The sequence below is a fragment of the Pseudonaja textilis genome, chromosome 3 (assembly GCF_049901715.1).
Source record: "Pseudonaja textilis isolate UNSWEBS1 chromosome 3, rPseTex1.2, whole genome shotgun sequence".
In the NCBI taxonomy this organism is placed as follows: domain Eukaryota; kingdom Metazoa; phylum Chordata; class Lepidosauria; order Squamata; family Elapidae; genus Pseudonaja; species Pseudonaja textilis.
Window position 1 is genome coordinate 157,483,711 of NC_141992.1, and position 24,951 is coordinate 157,508,661.

Genomic DNA, 24,951 nt, shown 5'->3' on the forward strand with positions numbered 1-24,951 from the left:
ACACTGTGAACTTACATGTTCTCTTAACTGGACAATTCAAATATACTGTACATGGAGCTGCCTCTGAAGAGCATGGTTTGATGTTTCTTCTTGCTAATAACTCTGGAAACTCCTTGGAGATTATACATGAATAAATCCTGGAGTAAAAAGTATAAAATCTTCTGAATCATCATTCTGGCTCATGAAATGCTTCAGAATATAATTATTTCAATTTCAAGCAAATGTTTTAGAAAAAGAAATGTCAGTACATACAATTCATAGATAGGATATACATTGAGTCAACAAATACACATGGTTCTTTTTTACATAGTGTTCATCTTATAAACAGTGCTTCATCCTCAACCTAGTATCTTCATATGGGTGGTGCTTCAGATTTTTCCTGTTATGGTTGACATGCAACACATTTCAGACTACATCGGGTTGATGAAAACTGTTCCAGATTCACTTATTTTCCACACATATGGCACATTTCTTTCACATATGGGTGTGTAAGAGAGAGACAGAGACAGAAACAAGTATACAGCAGATGGACAGAGTTCTGTGAATAGAACCATAGTAAATTTACCTTCTCTTTGGCTTTATATTCTAGGATTATTTTCAATATAGGCCAAGAAACCTCTTGAAATTGTATTGTTAAGGGCATATTACAAATTCAATTATTTCTGGGCTATAGCATAATAGCATTAAAAAGTATGTGGGCAGACTAATCAATCATGTACAATTATCACAATATGAAAGCACTCCCTATATGGAGTGAGAGCCAAACTTGTATTATATGTAACACTTTATGGTTTGATGAACAGCCCACATCTTGTTTTAAAGGTTCCACCCCTCCCCACCCATTTTTACTTTAAAATCTGTATTGGCACATGGACTTTATTATACATACACCACATATACAGTATAGCTAAGTTTAAAGCAAGGTTCTTTCTTTTCCTTTGAATAAAATGCCACTGCCATACACATTCAGATTGAAAGAAGAAAATGAAAGTGAATTTCAAGTGTTACATGATGAGATATTTATTCCAATTCTGAACGTATGTTGAGAGAATATGCAAAGCATGAAACTGGAGATATACAAGAGGTATTAGCAGTAAACCAGAGCCACACCTTTTCAATACATTATTAGGGATTTGCAGTGGTAAACTCTATACTGACTTAACAAAGTTAGTTGATAATATCAAGGATGTGTGGTGGTCTGACAATTGAAAAATGGGAGACGCAGGGAAAACGTCTGAGCAATTGCCAGCCCCGAGAGCACTCGGGTAGCAGTATTTATTAAGAAAAATGCAAGTACAAAATCAAAACAATGACTTCAACATTAGCTCAGCAGCATTATCTAGCTAGGCCTCAGCGAAGGTGATAAAGTTCCCGTGAGAATATCCAGGCACCAAAGGTCTCATGGGAATGGCTCGGCTAGGTACTGTGAACTCCCACGCACATTCCTGGTCTCTGAGCTTTGCAGACCCCAACAGGATCAAACTCTCATCATAAAGACACTACTGCCCTCATGAGGAGCGTTTGTGATACCCCCAGATCTTACAAAGCTGTACAAGAACTTGCAGAATATGATGGATATATTACCACATTCCCTCCTTTTTATTTATTCAAAGATAGGGGGTGTTTCAGTGGCATAATACACAGTTCCTCGCAACTTGGTTTCGTACACTTAAGGCTGAGGCACACATTTGAAATAGATTAGGAATACATTGAATACAGCAACATAACATAATAAGTGTAATAACAATTATTACAACTAATTGAAGCAATAAACGTAACCATGAGCTGTCAGGAAGCCAATCCCATAGCAAAGCCCAAAATGACTTATTGAAGCCATCTTTTCCTGCTTCGTGTTCAGCTATGCGGTCTTCCATATCATGAACAGTTCTTGTAATGTTAGGCTCATAATTATGTATAAAAACACAACAATGTGAATGAATTAAAGCACAAACTCCTCCTTTAGCAGCTAACATTATATCTAAAGCATAACGATTTTGTAAAGTAACTTGGTGAATTTCAGACACTTCTTCATTTAACATCTTAATATTCTTAACAGTATCATAAAACATAGCAACAGTAAAATTATTTAAAATATGAATATCTCTATAGTTCATAGCTATTCCAAAAGGTGGGTACATGCATACAAAGCTAACAATTAGTTACATTTAAACTCTTTGCTGCAATCCGAACGTCCTTGATGTAGGAATTTTCCTTCCTTAAATTATCACCAAGGTCTCTAGTTTCTGAGATAATAGCAGCTCTCCGCCTCCGTATTAGAGTCCGTGGAGGCATAAGACGAATGGAAAAAGAAGTTGTGTAAAGTAACTTAGGCAACTCCAATTGACACCAATATTGTCCATAGTCTGAAACAGAAACATTAAACAGGATCAGAGTTGTAGCACAGGCTGAAGATATAATATCCTTATCAGGTCCCGAGTAAAGAATGTCTTGACCCTTATGCCAGGACCAATATGCTGGAAAAATCAAAAGATGCCGCTGTTTGCAGATTAATTTAGTCCGATTCCCCAAAGGAACCTGCTGCATACAAATTGTTAATCTCAGATAAGCAGTCATCTTTTCCCAGCTTTCACAGCGCCACGCCTGGATTGCCGGCATCAAGAGAATCAGGAACCACGGAAACGCCATCCTGAGAATCAAGAACCTCCTCACTGGCACCTGCGAAGGCGCTTGTGAATGATCAGGCCGAATGCAACGACCAGGAACCCAACGAATCTGACCAAGATGTTCTACTGCTGCATAACCACGTCCCCACGTAATCAGCTCAGCGGGAACCCATGCCGGATCCGGAAGGAATCGCACCAACACTCGAGGCCTCACTGCATCTGTAGAAGGGGAAGAAAATGCCTGCTGGCCGCGCCGCAGGGGGTTACCAGACAAATTTAAAAAATTTAAAGTATACAAAGCAAGATTTAAATGATCTTGAATTGCCGGAAGCCCCAGGAGCTTCCCTCCTTTTTATTTAATTTAGCTAACATGTTCTTGAGCGTGCCATTATAACGCTCCACAATAGCTTGTCCTGTGGAATTGTATGGAATTCCAAATTTATGTTCCACGGACCACTGTTTGCAAAACTGATCAAAGACTGTGCTCCGATAAGCCGCACCATTGTCTGTTTTTAAAGTTTGAGGCGTACCAGCGACTGAAAATGTCTTAATGCAATGATTGATGACATGTTTAACCGCTTCACCTCTTTGAGGAGTAGCCATTAGAAATCCTGAATAAGTATCCACAGTCACATGTATATACTTCCAAGGTGCAAATGATGGATACTGAGTAACATCCATTTGCCAAATCATTGAGGGTTTCAACCCCTGGGGTTGACTCCCATAGGAATAGCTGTGCCTTGCTTTGAACAAGTTGGACATTGTTGAATTATGGCAGCAGCTTCTGCAGCAGTAAGCTTGAATTGATGTGCCAACGCTTTAGCATTTTGATGAAAATAACTATGGCTGTCCCATGGCTGGACAGTGAGAACTGAAGTTACAGCACTGTCAGCTTTGGCATTGCCTTGTGATAAAATTCAGGTAAATTACTATGGCTACGGATATGGGCAACAAAACACACATTCACACGCTGCTCCAAACATCCTTGCAACAACAAAAGCAAACGTAGAATATTAGGTGATATTCCAGGAGACAAATAAGAACCTGCTACAAAGGGTAACAAATTATATACATACAAAGAATCCACTATTAGATTAAAATCCTGATTTTGAAAATTTTGAAAAGCCAAAACTACAGCAGCAAGTTCTGCCTGTTGGGCAGACTTCTGCTCTGATGTCACTTTTGTATGCCAAATTCCAGATTTATCTTTCCAAACACAAGCACCAAACAAAAAAAAAATTTTTCTCCATCAGTAAAAACTTTAGGAGCATCTGATATACTGATTACTGATTTAGGTCACACCCTGTCCCATTGATCTCTCATTTTGCTGACTTTGACCCCCCCCAGGAGCCCGACATTGCGCTTTAAAATGTCCAGGCTTCCCGCAATTGAAACAAGTGCCTTTATTATTTCCTGCCTGCAGAGCCAGAGCTAAAGTCTCCATGTTAAAAGTCTGACTCCCCACCTTTCTACATGCGTTTATCAAATCCGCTATCTCTCTCTCTCCGCTCGCAATAAGCGGATTTAGAATTTTTTTACAATCTGCATTTGCCTGTTCTACTGCTAACTTCAAAAGCAATTCATTCCGGGCAAATTGATTGTCAATTTGCCTTTCAATAGCCACTTTCAATCTGCTAATGAAATTTTCATAGGGTTCATTGTTTCCTTGTTTGATGTTAGTAAAGGTCTTCTCACCACCTTCGCCGTCAGGGAGGGCCCGTACGGCTTGGAAAATTAACTGTGGGAGAAGAATGAATCCCTCCTCCGGCATTCCATCTCGCTGTAATTCCACTGTTGTAAAATTACCAGATCCATAAAGCTGATCTGGAGTAACATTTGCTGTTCCCCTTTGAACTGCCAGCTGTCTCCATTTCTGATCTAACACCAAATATTGAGCTGGAGTTAGAATCATATTAAATAGAGCTCTCCAGTCAGCCGGAATCATTTTATTTCCATAGCCAACTGCTTCTAACAATGCCTGAGTGTATGGCGATCTAACACCATACTCTTTTGCTGCTTGCTTAACTTCCTTTAAAATCTTGAGAGGTAAAGGCTTCCACTCTCTGCGGATTTAAAGCAACATCCACACCAATTTCTACTGGATTAAGTTGAATCTCCACTCCAAAATCTACCAAATCATCTCCTGATAATTCCCCTCTATTTGTTGCTTCTTGAATAGCTGCAGTAACTGCATCTACTTGAACTCTTAAAGGCAAACTCTTCTCTTCTGACAAAGTATTTTCAGTGCCTGACAGTCCTCTGGATTTATCTGGAGGTGCTGTCGGTGGCAATATACGCACCGCATTGTAAGGCGGCAAACCTTCTTCGGGGGTGCTAGGAGCGGTTGTTCATGCGTAGCTAATGCATCCATAACCACCCTCCAGGTTAACAAAATTGAAGAAGGGGCACGAGGCTCCTCGTGCAAAAATTTCCCTATCTTTCTCCAGCACTCTACTTTAATACTACCTCCTCTGGATAACACGGAATATGTTTCCAAACATACTGTAATAAGTCCTCAATTTCTTTCTTTCCTACTTCATGTCCTCTACTATGAACTCCAAACTTAAAACTATTCCCAGCGATCTCTCTCATTTCCCTAAGGTGCTTTGTCTGAGCTTTGAGAAACCTCCCCATACTCACGAAAAGAATCTGTCTCCGTCCAGCGAAGAAGATGAGGGCCCAGTCGACGTCCGCGACGATGAGTATAGGATGCGGGAAACGATAGCTTTCAAGCTATCACGCCGAAACGTATAGCCTTCCAAACTATCACGCTGGGTCACCACTTGTGGTGGTCTGACAATTGAAAAATGGGAGACGCAGGGAAAACGTCTGAGCACTGCCAGCCCCGAGAGCACTCGGGTAGCAGTATTTATTAAGAAAAATGCAAGTACAAAATCAAAACAATGACTTCAACATTAGCTCAGCAGCATTATCTAGCTAGGCCTCAGCGAAGGTGATAAAGTTCCCGTGAGAATATCCAGGCACCAAAGGTCTCATGGGAATGGCTCGGCTAGGTACTGTGAACTCCCACGCACATTCCTGGTCTCTGAGCTTTGCAGACCCCAACAGGATCAAACTCTCATCATAAAGACACTACTGCCCTCATGAGGAGCGTTTGTGATACCCCCAGATCTTACAAAGCTGTACAAGAACTTGCAGAATATGATGGATATATTACCACAGGATGGAACAACCCAAAAATCTCTTCCATCAGATCCCAATCCTGGGATTCTGCTAAATATACTGGTACTCTAGTCCAAAATCAATTCGTTTGAACTGACACATGAAAAAATAAGGATATTTATCTCCTTTTTTCTTTTACCATACATATAAATCTCATGCCCCAATGTACAGGTCACTTCCCAGATTAAACCAAAGTCTAAAATCCTTATTAGAGAAAGTTGATGTGAATGAAGAAGACTGCATTTCAACTGGCTGTATGCCAAATCCAGTGATGTGCTGGAACTGGCTTATCCCAGCTAATGTGAATTGATTGCTACATTTTCTGGAACTACTCGCCTAATCTGTTGATTATCTGTTCCTCAGATAGCTATAGACCACAGCCACAACAATGGAGCCAGTCAAGCCAGTTCTTCAATATTTACCAGCACACCACTTGCTTAAAACTGAAAAAGATTAACAGTTTTTTTCTCTCTCTCTCTCTATTCTTCATGATCTTAGGCTAAAATAGGCTTAGTAAATGATACCCAACATGTAGGTTTTCTTCTAAAGCCATCCTTTTAAGATAGACAAAATATGCCATGGCCTTTTATGATTCTATGCAGGCCTGTTTTCTTCAGACAGCCTGGAAGCATAAACCTTTCTATTGCAAAGGATCCAGGTGGACTGAGAGAGACAAAAACGAAAAACAAGTATTGCGCAGGTTCAGTATGCCAAAAGCAATGTTATGCCACATTGCTTATGTGTCACATGTGTGTAAGTGTTCAAACAAAACATTAGAAAACTAAAAATAGTCAGCATCTGCCAGGACAAACTCTGGTCAGAAAACTTCTTAGTCAGCTCACTGAAAATGACACAGTTTAGTGAGACTTGACAGTAATTACACACTATGAAGCTCGAAATCAAAGTATTTCCTTCTCTCTCTTTTTCCCTTCTGTACTCCTTCCTTCTAGTTTTTGGTAGACAGCTTTTGGAAATGAAATCTGCAGAGAAGAAGCCTTTGTCTGTGACTGAAGCTGACATCAAACACAGGTCAGGACCAGAAATTGACTTCTGTGCAATCCCACATGGTGAAGGAAGAGATGAGGTAGGCGATCATCCCAAAGGATCCTCCTCAACACTCCTACAGAATCAATCCTAGACCAATTAAACCTTTCTAACATCAAGAGAAAATGCTGCAGTCACAAGGCTGCCTTTTCTGAAGAATGCAAGGCAAGTACTAAATGAGGAGAGTAAATCATGTTTTACACTGTCCTCAATCTTATCTGTGGACCACAGATAAATTGGAAAATAGGATCACAACCTATTTTCTGCCCCCTTTTCTATTACATACAAACATGTAAAAAATTAATTCAGGAATTAATGAAGAGTTATATTTCTGCCCTTTTGATAGAAGACTGGCTTTTACTTAAAATATGGAATTTTCAGATATAATTTTCTCCCCAAATAATTTATGGCAGGGAATACAATTTCTAGTTTATGACTAGAAAAGTCTGTAGATATTTTTTAAAGTGAATAATTGACTCAGAGCTGCTCCTCAAGTGAACAGACTGAGACAGTTGTTTCAATGTATTTATATTTATTAAATTTGCATCCTGGTATTGCTCAAGGAGCTCCAAGTGGAATATATAACAATTCTCGTCCATTTTTTTTTCTTCCACAGCAATAAGCTGGTGATATAGATTGGGCTGAGAAAAAATGCCTGTCTGAAGTCACCCAACAAGTTTCCATAACTGGATTTTTCTAAGCACAGTCCAGTATTTGGAGATGATGGTGGTGGTGATGGTGATGAGAATTGCTTTCAAATTTTTCTCCTTGTTATATCAAATTAATGACAGTAAGTTTTGTATCTTACTTTTGTTGGGTGAACCTCAGATTGGCTCTCCCTCAGATTATAAAATATCTTGAACCAACTACAACTGGAATCTGAATATAATTTTGTTCATCAGGGGAATGTTTAATATCTAGTCATAGTTCTTGGATATCAAGTAGACCCAGGCAGGAAATTTAGAGAAATAATTATTCACCAGCAGCTATCAAGAAAAAGGGGTGACAGTGATAGATCCTTCTGCTCTGGTCCATATCAAATCCATCACTATACTGCCCATTTTTAAATTAATATTATATTCTTAAAGCATGAATATAAGGCTTTGTTCATCAACAAATGAATGAATAATTGGATGGATGAAACCATTAAAGTGATTTAATGAAACCAAAACTATAGTGTTGTAGATTGAGCAATGAGAGGCTAGACCAGGGCATGAATGCAACAAGACTTTATTTGGGAAATAAAGGACTGGACGTGTCAGCTCCGCCTAGAGCAGGCTTCCAACGAACAGCGGCTGACCGAACCCTGCAGCTGGCTTTTATAGCTGGCTGTCGACGGAAGTCAGCCAATGAGGGGCAGCAAACGCCCCTGCAGCTTGAACGACCTGGGTGGGAACTTTGGCAAGTTCCAGGGACATAACACCCCTTCCCCCCAGATGCGAACACGCATAGTCATTTAAATAAGTGGGTGGTCTGTGCTGGCGTCCCGAGCGTCGTAACTCAGGCGAGTTACCAAGTGTCTCAGAGTTAGAAGAAACAGGTAGTGTTGGTGATGGAGTGCGGACTCGCTCAGAGGTCTGAGCTGGTACCGGTGAAGTGCTTCTGGCCGGCGATGTCGCGGCTCCATCAGATGGTTCCAGCGGGGGACCCATCGGGCAGTCTCGGTCTACTGCCTGCTCCCTATGCTCGGGTGATGGTGGCGAAGAGCCTCTGGAATGGTCTCCGATGAGAGTTTGGTGTGGCACCTGGGGACTGACCTGTGCCCACAACCCAGCACTAGCGGGGTACCCTGGCGCTTCCTTAGCTGGTCCAGGTGCCTTCTCCAGATGCGGCCGTCTTCCAGCTGGACTCGGTCGACCTGGGACCGGTGATGGCTACAATCTCCCCTGGAATCCATAGTGGGTCACCGGCGTAGTTCCTCGCAAAGACATGTTCCTGCAAGACAAAATCTCTGACCCCGTTATTGAAGCAAGAGGGGTGTCAGGGCAATAGTGAGGGTGGAGCCTATCCAACACAGTTCTTAGGCATCTACCCATCAGGAGTTCAGCTGGGGATTTGTTGGTGACCATGCATGGGGTTGAGTGTTGGCTTAGTAAGAAACGGAGAGTCTGTGGTGCCAGGTCTTCTTTGCTGAATCTGGCTAACGCTTCTTTTGTGGACCTAACGGCTCTCTCTGCCAATCCGTTGCTGGCAGGATGAAAGGGGGCCGTGAAGATGTGTCGGATGCCAAGATTGGAGGCAAAGCGGCTAAATTCTGTTGAGGCAAACTGGGGCCATTATCGAAACTATAGTATCTGGTAGACCATGTGTCACGAATAGACGGGTCAAGGCCTTGGTAACCGCTTGTGTGGTGGTCGTGGATAGTTGGGCCACATCGATCCATTTAGAGTATGAATCCACGACCACCAGGAAGGTTTTGCCGTGTATTGGGCCGGCTAAGTCAATGTGAAGTCTTGACCAAGGCGCGTTGGCGCCTCCCACTTTGTGGGGGTGGTGACTGGAGGGGATGGTCTGGATTCCTGACAGGGTTGGCAGTTAGATCCTATCGGGTCCTTCTTGAGGATGGACGTCTGTGGCGGAGACACGTGGACCAACTCAGAAGGCGACGGATGGGTGCGACGGATACCAACCCATGCCAACCAGCCAGCTCCAACAACGCCACACCCGCGCCTGACGGAGATCCCCTGCGGAACCAGGTTTTCCCAGACGAGCGAGAGGACTGGATGGAGAACCCGAGTCTCCAACCAGAGTCACCGATCCAGCCGGCAAACGACCCAACCGGCCGGCCGGACCTCGAGACTCGATCGGGCCAACCTGAGCAGGGGGTTTCACCAGCACCATCAGACTCCACACCGGGACAAGCCCCAGCACCAACAACCGCTGAGGGGCGCTCCAAGAGGCAGGACTTGACTCAGACTGGCAGTTCACCCGAACTGCGACGCTCCGGGCGCCAGCAAAGACAGCCCACGTACCTACAAGACTATGCATGTTCACAGCTGGGGGGAAGGGGTGTTATGTCTATGGAACCGGTTGGAGTTCCCAACCAGGTCCGCTGTTTGAGCGGAAGCACCAGCAGCTCCCATTGGTTGGCTCCGTTTGACAGCCGGCTATATAAGCCGGCTGTCGAGCAGAGCCAGCCTGTTGTCGCCCGCTGGTCTGTGAGTTAGCTAGCAGATGCGACAACCCTTTATTCATTGCAATAAAGCCTGTTACTTGCATGCTCTGGTCTTATGCCTCGTCCTTACCATCGCTCTACAACATAGATAGAATGTTATAAAGATTTATTCCCATGCTAGTAAGAATTTAGAAAAGGATTTTAGAAACTACCTTCAAATGCAGCCATTAGCAGTAAAAAGAACCTCCTTCTTTCTATTTCACAATAAAGACGTTAGTGAGATATTAAGAAAGTAACTGCCGTAACGCCTTAGGATATTAATTGGAATAAGAAACAAGGCTAAGTTCTTGTAACCCTATTTCTTTCACTTATATGAATCTTGTTAAAAACACTGTGAACTTACATGTTCTCTTAACTGGACAATTCAAATATACTGTACATGGAGCTGCCTCTGAAAAGCATGGTTTGATGTTTCTTCTTTCTAATAACTCTGGAAACTCCTTGGAGATTATACATGAATAAATCCTGGAGTAAAAAGTATAAAATCTTCTGAATCATCATTCTGGCTCATGAAATGCTTCAGAATATAATTATTTCAATTTCAAGCAAATGTTTTAGAAAAAGAAATGTCAGTACATACAATTCATAGATAGGATATACATTGAGTCAACAAATACACATGGTTCTTTTTTACATAGTGTTCATCTTATAAACAGTGCTTCATCCTCAACCTAGTATCTTCATATGGGTGGTGCTTCAGATTTTTCCTGTTATGGCTGACATGCAACACATTTCAGACTACATCGGGTTGATGAAAACTGTTCCAGATTCACTTATTTTCCACACATATGGCACATTTCTTTCACATATGGGTGTGTAAGAGAGAGACAGAGACAGAAACAAGTATACAGCAGATGGACAGAGTTCTGTGAATAGAACCATAGTAAATTTACCTTCTCTTTGGCTTTATATTCTAGGATTATTTTCAATATAGGCCAAGAAACCACTTGAAATTGTATTGTTAAGAGCATATTACAAATTCAATTATTTCTGGCTATAGCATAATAGCATTAAAAAGTATGTGGGCAGACTAATCAATCATGTACAATTATCACAATATGAAAGCACTCCCTATATGGAGTGAGAGCCAGACTTGTATTATATGTAACACTTTATGGTTTGATGAACAGCCCACATCTTGTTTTAAAGGTTCCACCCCTCCCCACCCATTTTTACTTTAAAATCTGTATTGGCACATGGACTTTATTATACATACACCACATATACAGTATAGCTAAGTTTAAAGCAAGGTTCTTTCTTTAACTTTGAATAAAATGCCACTGCCATACACATTCAGATTGAAAGAAGAAAATGAAAGTGAATTTCAAGTGTTACATGATGAGATATTTATTCCAATTCTGAACGTATGTTGAGAGAATATGCAAAGCATGAAACTGGAGATATACAAGAGGTATTAGCAGTAAACTAGAGCCACATCTTTTCAATACATTGTTAGGGATTTGCAGTGGTAAACTCTATACTGACTTAACAAAGTTAGTTGATAATATCAAGGATGGAACAACCCAAAAATCTCTTCCATCAGATCCCAATCCTGGGATTCTGCTAAATATACTGGTACTCTAGTCCAAAATCAATTCATTTGAACTGACACATGAAAAAATAAGGATATTTATCTCCTTTTTTCTTTTACTATACATATAAATCTCATGCCCCAATGTACAGTTCACTTCCCAGATTAAACCAAAGTCTAAAATCCTTATTAGAGAAAGTTGATGTGAATGAAGAAGACTGCATTTCAACTGGCTGTATGCCAAATCCAGTGATGTGCTGGAACTGGCTTATCCCAGCTAATGTGAATTGATTGCTACATTTTCTGGAACTACTCACCTAATTTGTTGATTATCTGTTCCTCAGATAGCTATAGACCACAGCCACAACAATGGAGCCAGTCAAGCCAGTTCTTCAATATTTACCAGCACACCACTTGCTTAAAACTGAAAAAGATTAACAGTTTCTCTCTCTCTCTATTCTTCATGATCTTAGGCTAAAATAGGCTTAGTAAATGATACCCAACATGTAGGTTTTCTTCTAAAGCCATCCTTTTAAGATAGACAAAATATGCCATGGCCTTTTATGATTCTATGCAGGCCTGTTTTCTTCAGACAGCCTGGAAGCATAAACCTTTCTATTGCAAAGGATCCAGGTGGACTGAGGGAGACAAAAACGAAAAACAAGTATTGCGCAGGTTCAGTATGCCAAAAGCAATGTTATGCCACATTGCTTATGTGTCACATGTGTGTAAGTGTTCAAACAAAACATTAGAAAACTAAAAATAGTCAGCATCTGCCAGGACAAACTCTGGTCAGAAAACCTCTTAGTCAGCTCACTGAAAATGACACAGTTCAGTGAGGCTTGACAGTAATTACACACTATGAAGCTCGAAATCAAAGTATTTCCTTCTCTCTCTTTTTCCCTTCTGTACTCCTTCCCTCTAGTTTTTGGTAGACAGCTTTTGGAAATGAAATCTGCAGAGAAGAAGCCTTTGTCTGTGACTGAAGCTGACATCAAACACAGGTCAGGACCAGAAATTGACTTCTGTGCAATCCCACATGGTGAAGGAAGAGATGAGGTAGGCGATCATCCCAAAGGATCCTCCTCAACACTCCTACAGAATCAATCCTAGACCAATTAAACCTTTCTAGCATCAAGAGAAAATGCTGCAATCACAAGGCTGCCTTTTCTGAAGAATGCAAGGCAAGTACTAAATGAGGAGAGTAAATCATGTTTTACACTGTCCTCAATCTTATCTGTGGACCACAGATAAATTGGAAAATAGGATCACAACCTATTTTCTGCCCCCTTTTCTATTACATACAAACATGTAAAAAATTAATTCAGGAATTAATGAAGAGTTATATTTCTGCCCTTTTGATAGAAGACTGGCTTTTACTTAAAATATGGAATTTTCAGATATAATTTTCTCCCCAAATAATTTATGGCAGGGAATACAATTTCTAGTTTATGACTAGAAAAGTCTGTAGATTTTTTTTAAAGTGAATAATTGACTCAGAGCTGCTCCTCAAGTGAACAGACTGAGACAGTTGTTTCAATGTATTTATATTTATTAAATTTGCATCCTGGTATTGCTCAAGGAGCTCCAAGTGGAATATATAACAATTCTCGTCCAATTTTTTTTTCTTCCACAGCAATAAGCTGGTGATATAGATTGGGCTGAGAAAAAAATGCCTGTCTGAAGTCACCCAACAAGTTTCCATAACTGGATTTTTCTAAGCACAGTCCAGTATTTGAACTACTAAGCTATACTAGTTCTTTGATAATGGAGATGATGGTGGTGGTGATGGTGATGAGAATTGCTTTCAAATTTTTCTCCTTGTTATATCAAATTAATGACAGTAAGTTTTGTATCTTACTTTTGTTGGGTGAACCTCAGATTGGCTCTCCCTCAGATTATAAAATATCTTGAACCAACTACAACTGGAATCTTAATATAATTTTGTTCATCAGGGGAATGTTTAATATCTAGTCATAGTTCTTGGATATCAAGTAGACCCAGGCAGGAAATTTAGAGAAGTAATTATTCACCAGCAGCTATCAAGAAAAAGGGGTGACAGTGATAGATCCTTCTGCTTCTGGTCCATATCAAATCCATCACTATACTGCCCATTTTTAAATTAATATTATATTCTTAAAGCATGAATATAAGGCTTTGTTCATCAACAAATGAATGAATGATTGGATGGATGAAACCATTAAAGTGATTTAATGAAACCAAAACTATAGGTTTCCTACTTTCCTATTCTTTGAGGCAGAAAGAGGAAAATAATAATAAAAGCAAGGTGACTGAAAATATTTTCTCTAAAAAATAAAGGATTTGTCTACAACAAAGTGTGTTGTGAATGAAATATATTCTGTTTCAACCTACAGACAGACTTAATTCTCCTAATCAGCCAATTTTGGCACTTGATGGATGTACCATTTTTATACATATTACTAAACACATTTTTATAGCTAGTTAAGGTGGGACTGAAATCATACCACCTCTGCTAAGGTTAAGATTAGAGCTGCCTTATCTGAGCTACAGGAATCCAGCCAACCAGTAGACAGCAGAAAAGAGAGCTCAACATCTTTTGTCTGCCATCTAATAGTAGCATGGAATTTTGCAGTTGTTTACTGTAGCCTAGACTTTGTACAGAAGACAAAGATATAGGCAGGCATAGGAGACAAAAAAATAAAGTTACCTTTGGGGGAAATCTGGTAAAAAATATTCTGTGATAACAAAACAGAGCATGACAGCCTCTTAGTATTGAATGGCTCAATGTTTCTGAACCTCAGTAACTTTAAGATATGTAACTGGGGAATTCTAGGAGTTGAACTCCATACATCTTAAAGTTGCTGAGACTAAGAAATACTGAATGGAATGATTAAATGGAAAATAATTGACAACCAAATATAAAGGAAATAAAGTAGTTAAGAAAAAGCAGAAATGTAAACATAAATAATTCCATTAATATGGATTTTTTTAAGTACTGTTGGAACTACTAGTCCACAGGAATGCTGATATACCACCTGCTTATCCACTACTTAGGAGATGAATGTGAAGAGGCACAAGGAAACAATAATCAATGACTTAATATCCAGCCATAACTCCCTTTTTTATGATCCTGTATTTCCTTAATTCAGGATTCAGTCAGAGTGGCTAGATGGAGTTTAGCATTTACTGGGTGGATGTCTAATTAACAACTAAAAGCTACACACAATCAGGCACTGTATAATTGTAGAACAGACCAGTGCACATATTCTGGATACACAACCCTGAAAGCTTGGAAGAATAAAAGTGACTCAGATTAGATCCTACAAGTTTACATATTTGTTATATAACGTTGAGTCATATACATGATGAAACTTTTTTTCCCAGAGGAAGAGAAATTCCTAAAATCTGGGGATTTGGGCTTAGCAGACAAGCATGACTAGTACATCCTACAAAGGTTTCTTCAATCACATTTGCCTACCACTAAGAGAAATAAAGTTGTTTTCAGAGCCCCATAAGCCAACTTAGACTGTATTGTACTAGTCCCCTGTATTAGTCCCCTGCCCTTCAGGAGATCTGCTTTTTCAATTGCCACATTCAAATCTGAGAGTCATTTCCTGCATCTTTTGGATAATTGAAGTGATACTATGTTGGCAACTTGGTCCATAAAGCTAATAACAAACCTATAACTCTGAACAACTCTATAACTTTTTGTTGCTGAGCACCAGATTAGCATTTTAGAGCTGCTACAGATAGTTTTCAAGGTTTATAAAATGGAATGTCTACCGGGATTTTATTAATAGCTAGAGGATGACCAGCTTATCCTAGTAATTTCATCTGTACAACAAGGATGAGCAAGAGAATTGAAAACATGTACAAATTGTATTATAAAACTCCATGCAGTGTCACTGTGTATTATTTTATTTATTCAAAGAGTAGTTATAGAAAACAAATTTACCAATGTGACCTTTCATGCTGATATAAATACAAGATTTATTAGTTGTTATTGAAAACTTCAGGCATTATTCACTATTGAAAGAAAAATAAAATGAATAATTTTATACTGGCAGTAGATACAGCAAATGATTTCTCTGTGGTATAGCTTGTTATTCCATAATAAAGGAAGTGATTTACAGAGTCCATTGTTGTCTGAATGTGCGAGGAAGAATGAAACATTTCCCAATATATATATATTTGTGTGCCATTTCCTGATATGTGATAGTAAAGCAATTATATGCCATTTGTGAACATCCATTAACTGTAGATGGGAAGATATGTACCTCACTGGTATGCTTAAATGAAAGGCCTCTGTTTCCTGTTTATCTCTGTGTTACTTGCTCATATATCAAGTAATGTTGCATAGTTCCTTCGTGTCTAGTAACGGGGGTGGGGTGGGGGAATGAGAGAAAGACAGAGAGAGGGGAGGGAGCGAAGGAGGGTAGAGAGAAAGAGAATGGCCATTGGCTACAAGTAAGGAAATTAAGATTGAATTCTGTAAACTGCCATGAAGTAAATCTGATGCTATTGGATTAGTTATGCTCTCTCACATTTTAGTTTTCTCACAAGGCAAATATGAATATACCATATTTTTTTTATGTTTGTGGAATAAATAAAAAATCTACTTAAAGAAAAGCCTTATATAAGATCTAAACTTTCATGATGTTTTCTTCCTTCTTTAGCTGCATCTTCTAGGGGTGTTTTTTTAAAAAAAAAATTATTCTGCTTTTTCCAAGGCAACAAGCAGCCAAAAGATAAAATAACATTAGTTTCAAAATTAAAAGCATTATGTCCCTGGAGTTATTATCCTTTTACTTTTTCAATCTGGTAAACAATTGAGTAACAATTTAGACAATTTCCTAGATAAAATGATACAACTCTTTGGTTTCAACAGCAGCATATTAGTAAGTAATCTAAAGAAACAGTGTTTGAACTGCTAAGCTTTTAGGAAATGTATGTAGGCATCTATCATTTCCAGAATGAAGTGAGTAATGCCTCTTTGCAAAACATTCAGAACATTTAATCAATTGTTGTCCTGTTCCCTTTACTATTTGATAGTTTATTTGGAATTTCTATCTTTAAAATGTTAAGAAAGGGCACATGATAGATAGCAGGTCTGTCATTTCTATAACTTTGGAAGTTCTGGCAGTCAAATGTTCACTTTCTTCTTACTGCATCCTACATTACAAGTTTTCCTCAACTTACAACAGTTCATTTAATGACCGTTCAAAAATACAACAGCACTGAAAAAAGTGATTAAACAAAAGAAAAATGCATCTATGTTTATAGGAGTATATTTGTGGGTCTTACATGAAGTTAGGAGCCGTCAATTTGGATAACCAATGTTATAGGGGCTTCTTTGTGCCTAAAACTACATGTTTGTAGTAGAAAGTTCAACTAGATAGTTAGAATGTTGGAGGATTTTGAAACAGGGCAGGCAAGGAAACAGACTCACAAGGAATATTGAAATAAGATATAGTAACAGAATCTTGAAAACCTATGTTTCTCCTTTTTTCATTCTTTTACCAAAGAGAGTAAAGGCAGAATCATTTTCTTTCTAAAGTTATCTTCTTTTCCTGGATTTAAGGAATATTTTACCATCTATTGCATTCCTTATTCAGGGTCAATTCTGTGGTTCTCTATCATTTACTATAACTTTGGGATACATAAAGCTCCAAGAACTAGTCTTATTTGAAGATGAAAGACAGAAATTGATATAGTGAGGGATATGATTGTGGAAAATATTCAGTGGCTGCAGCAACTTCTTTAAAACTCTTTCTCCAGTTTTCATACTTCTGAGCTTCTTCTCTCAGTGTCTGCATTCTGCAATATAAACATGAAAGAGGCAAAACCAAAAAAACTAAATTAAGGGAAACACAGAATTCACTGAGTTTGAATATCAGCTTAATATTTCTTTCCTTCCGGCTTTTTAGCTTCTCACAAATGTTAAATGCAGAGAATATGAGCAAAGATCACCTGAGGAGAGATTTGAAATACCAGCAATATTATGAGGCTGACCATTTGTCATTTCTAGACATTTTCCATTGTGTGTATTTTGTTACTTATGATTACAGTACAGTTAAGCATTTATAGGTCATTTTTCACATGCAAAGGCTTTATTGTCCATTTTTCACTCTTAAAATATGCTTCTTATGCCACTTTGCATGTGGCAAATTGGGCACAAGATAATTTCCCTAAGGCGATGCAATGAGCCTATGATTAAATAGGTATTTCAGTGCTGTACCACCTTCCTGGGATCAAAGTCTATTTACTGGGGATATTGTTTCTCAGTTGTTAAGAAAAGTAATGCCTTGAATACTGAACAAGAGAGAACAGCTTGCTTTAAGTTTATTTTTACAGTCTTTTAGAAATTCTAATTGCTCATGCACATTTAATATTGTTGATTGTTTTCCTAAAATCATTGGAAATAATGAAAAAAATGGAATTTCATACAGACTTTAATATAACTTGCAAAATATGCATATTATCTAAACTGAGGATGTAAGAATTGTCCCAATGTATAGGACTTCTGGTTATCTATAGTCTGCATGGTACACAAGAGCTTATCTGTAGTCTTATCATATAATATAATTTTAATAAATCATATATATATATATATATATATATATATATTATATGGATCTTTGGTTATTCGGGTTTTCTCCCACTTAAGATTGGCAATATCTAGGCAACGTTTCGATGAAGTCTCATTCATCATCTTCAGGCTTCTTTCTTCGGCTCTGTGCTTCTCAGAGTGATGTGAGATTGCAGCTGCTGCTTCCTTTTAACTGCTAGTGGGGGTGTGACTTGATTGGGTGGGGGCTTGGCTATGTTCTGATTGGGTGGGGGTGTGTTCTCATTGATAGGGGGTTTGGCTGTGTTCTGATTGGTTGGGGGGATTGGCCGTGTTCTGATTGGCTGGAGGCGTGTTCTGTTCAGGTGGGGGCTTGGTTGTGCTCAGGTTAGTCTTAGTTGCTGGGGGATTTGAGTTGGTGAGCTGTGATCTTGCTGTTTGGCTTCGAGTTCGTGGTCGTGCAGCATCTTCATAGTGGGTGTCGGTTTGCTTCATGTATGGCTCGGAGGGGTTTGAAGTGGGTAGTGATGCAGCTGCATTGCGGCTTCTGGTCCGTGGTCATGTCTCATCTTCTGAGTGGGTGTGAGTCTGTTTTCTACATGGAAGTGTGGTGGTGGCATCTTGTGTGGCTCTCATGGGTGTGGGTCTGGTGTCATTCTTCATGTTAGGTACTCGTCTGTTCATGAGGGCGGGTTTCCAAATGGCTGGAAGGCGGGAAGTGTCATCTCGTTTATTCATGCTGTGTGGGCGTTTTTCTATCTCTATGGCTTCTCTGATTATTCTGCTGTTGAAGTGTTCAGTTTTGGCGATAGTTCTGGTATTTTTAAAGTCAATCTCATGTCCTGTGGCTTTGAGGTGTTGGACCAGGGAAGAGGTCGTTTCTTCTTTTTTGATTGAGTTCTTATGTTCTTCAATGTGCGCACTTATTCTTCTGTTAGTTTGTCCAATGTATGTGGTGGGGCAGGCAGTGCAGGGGATTTCGTATACTCCTTGGTTTTCGAATTCAATTTTGTCTTTGGGGTTTCTTAGGATGATTGGATATTTTTCTGTTTGTGCCGAATGCCGTTTTAATGTTGTGTTTTTGGAGGATCTTGCTGATTTTGTCTGTGGTGCCTTTTATATATGGGAGAAGGGCTTTGCCGTTTTCTTGTTCTCTGTCTTGGATTTTGGTTGGGGTTTCTTTTTGGATTAGGTGGGTAATCTTCTTTCTTTGGAATCCATTGGCTGTTAGTACGTTGGTGAGAGTGTGTAGTTCGGTTTTTTTGGTGTTGTTCATCGGCTAAGCATTTTGTTCTGGAGATGAATGTCTCGGCTACGGAATTGATCTGTACTGGGTAGTGGTGTAAGAGTGCATGTAGATAGCAGTTTGTATGTGTTTTCTTCTGGTAGATGGTGTGTCCTAGGGAGCCATTGGATCTTTTGTATACCAAGACATCTAGGAAGGGAAGTTGATTGTTGGCTTCTGTTTCCATGGTGAATTGTATTTTGGGGTGTAGGCTGTTGAGGTGTGTGAGGAAGTTGTTCAGTTTTTCTTTCCCGTGTGGCCAGATTATGAAGGTGTCATCTACGTATCTGAGCCAGAGTTTGGGTTTGTGGTCGTATTTTTCTAGAGCTTGTGTTTCAAAGTGTTCCAAGTAGAGGTTTGCGATGACAGGTGAGAGGGGTGATCCCATGGGTGCTCCTTCTATTTGTTTGTATTTTTGTCCATTGTAGGTGAAGTATGTATTGGATAGGCAGTGGTTGGTCAGATCTAGGATGTGTTTGGGGGGGGTTGTATTTGTTTTGGATGGCTGTCAAGTCTTCTTTTATTGGCACTTGGGTGAAGAGGGATATGACATCGAAGCTCACTAGTAGGTCGCTGGGTTGTAAGTTTTGTTTCTTTATGATCTCGATGAACTGGAATGAGTTTCTTACGTGTGAGTTGATGGATTCTGCATAGGGCTGTAGTTGTTTGGCGAGAAATTTGGCTAAGTTTTGTAGAGGTGACCCTATGGAGCTGACTATTGGTCTGAGTGGGGTTCCTTCTTTGTGTATCTTGGGGAGACCATAAAGCTTAGGGCATCTAGATGATTTCTCTCTGGGTATGATTCTTTGCTGGATTTCTTCACTGATGGGGGAGGCTTTTATTTTGGATCTGGTGGTTTTTTCTAGGTAGGTGGTGGGGTCTGTCTTTAGGGGTTTGTATGTGGGGTCTTGGAGTAGGTTGGTTAACTTGGTTTGGTAGTCAGATGTGTTCATAACCACTGTCGCGTTGCCCTTGTCTGCTGGTAGGATTATTATGCTGGTGTCTTCTTTCAAGTTAAGTAGTGCAGTTTGTTCTTCTTTGGATAAGTTGCTTTTGGGTGGTTTTCTAGTGCAGAGGATGTTGGTGATTTCGAGTCTGATTCTGTTAGTATCATCAGGGTTGGTTTTGGTCAGGCTGGTTTCAACTCCGCATATGATGGTTTCTGTGGGGATGTGAGAACACACCCCCACCCAATCAGAACACAGCCAAGCCCCCACCCAATCAAGTCACACCCCCACTAGCAGTTAAAAGGAAGCAGCAGCTGCAATCTCACATCACTCTGAGAAGCACAGAGCCGAAGAAAGAAGCCTGAAGATGATGAATGAGACTTCATTGAAATGTTGCCTAGATACTGCCAATCTTACGCGGGAGAAAACCCGAATAACCAAAGATCCACATACAAATACCCGCGAGAACCTCAGAAAACACACACACACACACACGCACACACACACACACACACATATATATATAAAATTTCTTTGTTCTGAGCACATTATTAGCTAAATAGATAATCAGCAAATATAAGATTTGCAGAAGGTGATTGTCACTTTTAGTTCCTGATCAGCAGTGGTGGTATTCAACTGGTTCGCACTGATTCACCCAAACTGTTAGCTAATTGCTTATGCAGTTCAGAGAAACAGCTGGAAATAAAGTGCAAGAGGGTTTTCTTTTTAACTCTTTTCACTGCCTTCAGTTAATAGCTTGGGGAAGACAGCCAAGAACCACTTAACAGTTGCAGCTGGAATCTAGTCGACACACACCTTGAATAAATGAACAACAGAAACTAATAAGATTAGGGCAGGGAAATATGGTCATGAAGTACAGTATTATTTATCTTACATTTATATAACCAGGCAACATTTATATTAGAATACTGAAGGGTTTTGGATAACTGATCAAATCTGTGTTTGAGAAAATTTGGAAACTACAGGATGGGAAAATACAAAATTTTTCCTTTAGAAAACAGAAATCAAATGCACAAATATAAAATGGGTCATCCTTGATTTTTTAATGTTGTTCAGGAAGAGATCTTAAAATAGTAATCAAAAGCAAACTGAATATAATATAGCAATGTAACATGACTGACAAAAAGCACAACAAATAAAAAAAACCAAACTCAGCATAGCTGATTCTGATTAAATCAATAGAAGCATAATTTTCAAGTTACAGGAAATAATATTTCTAATTTACTCTGTTTTTATAAATATTGCATATAGTTCAAAGGATCATATTTTAAAAGTATTCAGACAAATTAATACAGTTTCACCAAAGTGCAATCAAAATGATTGTGTTACTAAAAATTAACCCATAGAAGGAAAGATTTAAAAAACAGGATCCATTTCACCTTCAGTATAGAACACTAAAGGGTGATATGCTAGCACTCTTCATGTACCTGGAAGGATATCACAAAGAAGAAAATAAAGACTAGTTTTCCACCTTTCTGGCATACAGAACATAAAGTAATGGTTTTGAGTTAAAGAATGAAGTGTGATGAAGCATTTGAGGAAAAGAAATGCTTCATTTTAACAATTTGAGAGTGGAATAATTTATGATATTTGATATGTAGATATGTCTATCTATCTATCTATCTATCTATCTATCTGTCTGTCTGTCTGTCTGTCTGTCTGTCTGTCTGTCTATCTATCTCTCTATGATGGTATAAGAATTCAAACAGAAGTTGGACAGCCATCTGTTGATGTTTTTTTTAAACTGAATTTGTGCATTAAGTATGGAATTACATTAAGTGGACTACTCAGGCACTTTCAACTGTATAACGTTTAAAATTTAATTATGTAATTATTTCATTTATGTTTATATAAATAAGGGCTGCTGTGTACACAGATGTCATCCACTACTATAATTATCATAAATGTTATAACTCATTGCTGACTTCTGCTCATTTGGAGAGGCAAAGTTTATGGTTCACAGATCATGTTTTGGATTCAGCCCTTAAAGAGAATTTGTAGCTTCTCCAAAAATTTTGTGGATTTTATCAGGTTCTTCCTTAAAATCCTTTTCTAAAGCTGGTATCTCATCTAACTGCCCATAATGTGCCATACAGAGTCAAAATTGCATCTAATTTTATAGAGTTGATAAAAATATTTGGATTTGCACAACTTTAAGATATACCATTTCACAAGTATTATAACACAGTAAGTTCTACATGGATATTAGGCCTGCTTTTATTCTGCCCCTAACATCTACATTTTCAGGAAGATGACACCATTCTATGTGAAACATCTTTTAGGATAATGTTTGGCAACCTTAAAAACTTTAAAAGTTGAAATCCACACATCTTAAAGTTACTGAGATTGACAAATACTGTTCTCAAAAATTTAAAACCCTTAATTACTACCGCAATAGACAGTGTTGCTGCAATAAAAATAAGGCACAACTAGTCACAGAAATAATCACTTCCTGTTTAATTTAGAATTTCAGTTCTAAGACATGCTAGCTATCTCATTTTAGGTAATATAAATTTTAATTTCATAATTAGATTTACAATTGTACAGACAAACAAAAGATCATTGTAGTAGTATATGTTACCTTTTTATTAGTGATGTTATCACAACTTCTTAATTTTACCTTGGTGTTCCATTTTTTTTTAAAAAAAAGACAATACTCCATCAAGAAATTGCCAAAGAGCCACCAGAAAACAGATGAACCAAAGAATCTCTAAGACTGTCCCCACCCACACAGACAAGAAAGTCACCAGGATATAAACTGACAGCATACAGCACTCCTTACTAATACTGATGATGTTACCTAGTTTGGTAATAAAACATCTTCAAGAAAACAAGCAAGCTCAGAGAGTACTAAGGACCCCTCATTTCAACCCTGAGCTACAAATATTGTCCTCTATTTACAAATAACTCTCAGAGTATATTATTAAACAAAAGAATAGAACATAAATTAATTTTGTGATTCATAAAAAAAATCTCCATCCCAATAATCCTTTATATTAATGGTTTTACAAATAATTTCATTAATGTATTATTGTCCAAGGAAAACATAAAGAAAGTTTAGTATAAATGAAAAGATTCCAAATATAGTACAACCTCTCTTTTTAAAATTACCTCTCCATATACAGTGTATACTATAGGGACATTGTGAATGCCTGCACATTTGCACAGTGACTTCAGTTGAAATAAATGTCTGACTTTGATTTCATAATTAATTAAAAGATTAATGGGCATAGTTGAATGTTATTAATAGTTGAATGTTAAACTGTCCTTAAATCTAATTCTTCTCTTCAGATGTACAGGGAGATTTTTTAAAATGTCAGATCAAACTGACCAAGAAAGTTTACTGAATATGTAATGTGAAAACACTACATAATTCTCAACACACATCACAAGCAAACAGTTTTATTCTTGTTTGTGCAGCTTAACCTTCCGAAAAAGTAATTAGGTCTATAATTAAAAAGCTATTTGGAATGATTAAAACCCTGTTATATAGTGGCATTTAAAGACAAATGCAAATGTCACAAAGGATAAATTCATTAAAATTGCTATTGAAAAACAAGAAAATATCAACCTAGTAGTTATATGATGTTATTTGCAAACTAAAACAATATGAATATAAAGTTAGGTGTCCAAAGGATTCAGTGATGTTGGCTTCCATGCTTATATCTATCATTTACCACCCAGCAATGAATCTATACCCCTGAAAAGGTATGGCTCAAAATTTGTCTGTATGTTGTGGATTTCCTAGTGGTGTCTTATACAAATGGATCTTTCATAACCAGAGTTTTTCAGGAAAGAGATGGCATGTACTTTGAAAACCAAGAGTCATCTGCTTCAAGGCCAAAAATATTAAGACAAAAATCCTAATTAGGGGAAGGTGGGAGACAGAAGAATTAAATTACAATGAGTATATGAAACACAAACTTTTTAAAAAGCTTCATCCTAATGTGCAGTAAAGATTCATATAGCTGTGCAATGTCTTGTGTCTAGGAATCTGCACAAAGTGCAAGTTAAGCCACATTGAACTGAATGTTTGGAAATCATTGGCAGATTCTTCTCAGCAAATCTCATATACACAATCCCGAGCACAAGAAGTAATTGTTATCCATAATATATAATAATATGTAGTAAAACTTACTATAAGTAGAAACGATAAATAGCTGGGCATAATTTGAAATGTAGTTTTATAAGCAGAGTAGCAAAATTTGCCAATTTGAAGGTTGGTCTTTGAATCCTGATCATCGTGATTTTTCAGATGTTCAACAATAGTCCTAAATTCAAAGAATACTATGATATTATATTTCATCTTATAAAAGGTACAATAAAACAGACCATGTGCCGGGGTTTAATGGCCATGGGAGCCACAAGGGGAGCTTCTATCACTACAGGGAATGTTCCAAATCTATCTCCCAATACTGCTAAGGGGGCAAGGGAATAAATTGATTGAGTATAAGTTCAAAAGACGTTGCTAGCATAGCCATGATGCATGGTTGCCTTCTCAAATATTTGTGGGGCAGATGCTCAACTCTCTCTTATTGTTAACGTCTACCAGTCTTTGCCTTTAGTACAGCTTTTGACTGATCACAGCCCA

The 24,951-nt window shown here is 38.5% G+C and overlaps 1 long non-coding RNA gene across 1 annotated transcript in view; it reads right to left on the minus strand.

Annotated features, from left to right (window-relative positions):
* The window catches only part of LOC148126370 (uncharacterized), a 313,275-nt gene that overhangs the window by 32,576 nt on the left and 255,748 nt on the right, over window positions 1–24,951 (minus strand). The window contains exon 6 of the long non-coding RNA XR_015742616.1: window positions 16–137. This is a non-coding gene — a long non-coding RNA (uncharacterized LOC148126370). The remainder of the gene's footprint in view (window positions 1–15; window positions 138–24,951) is intronic.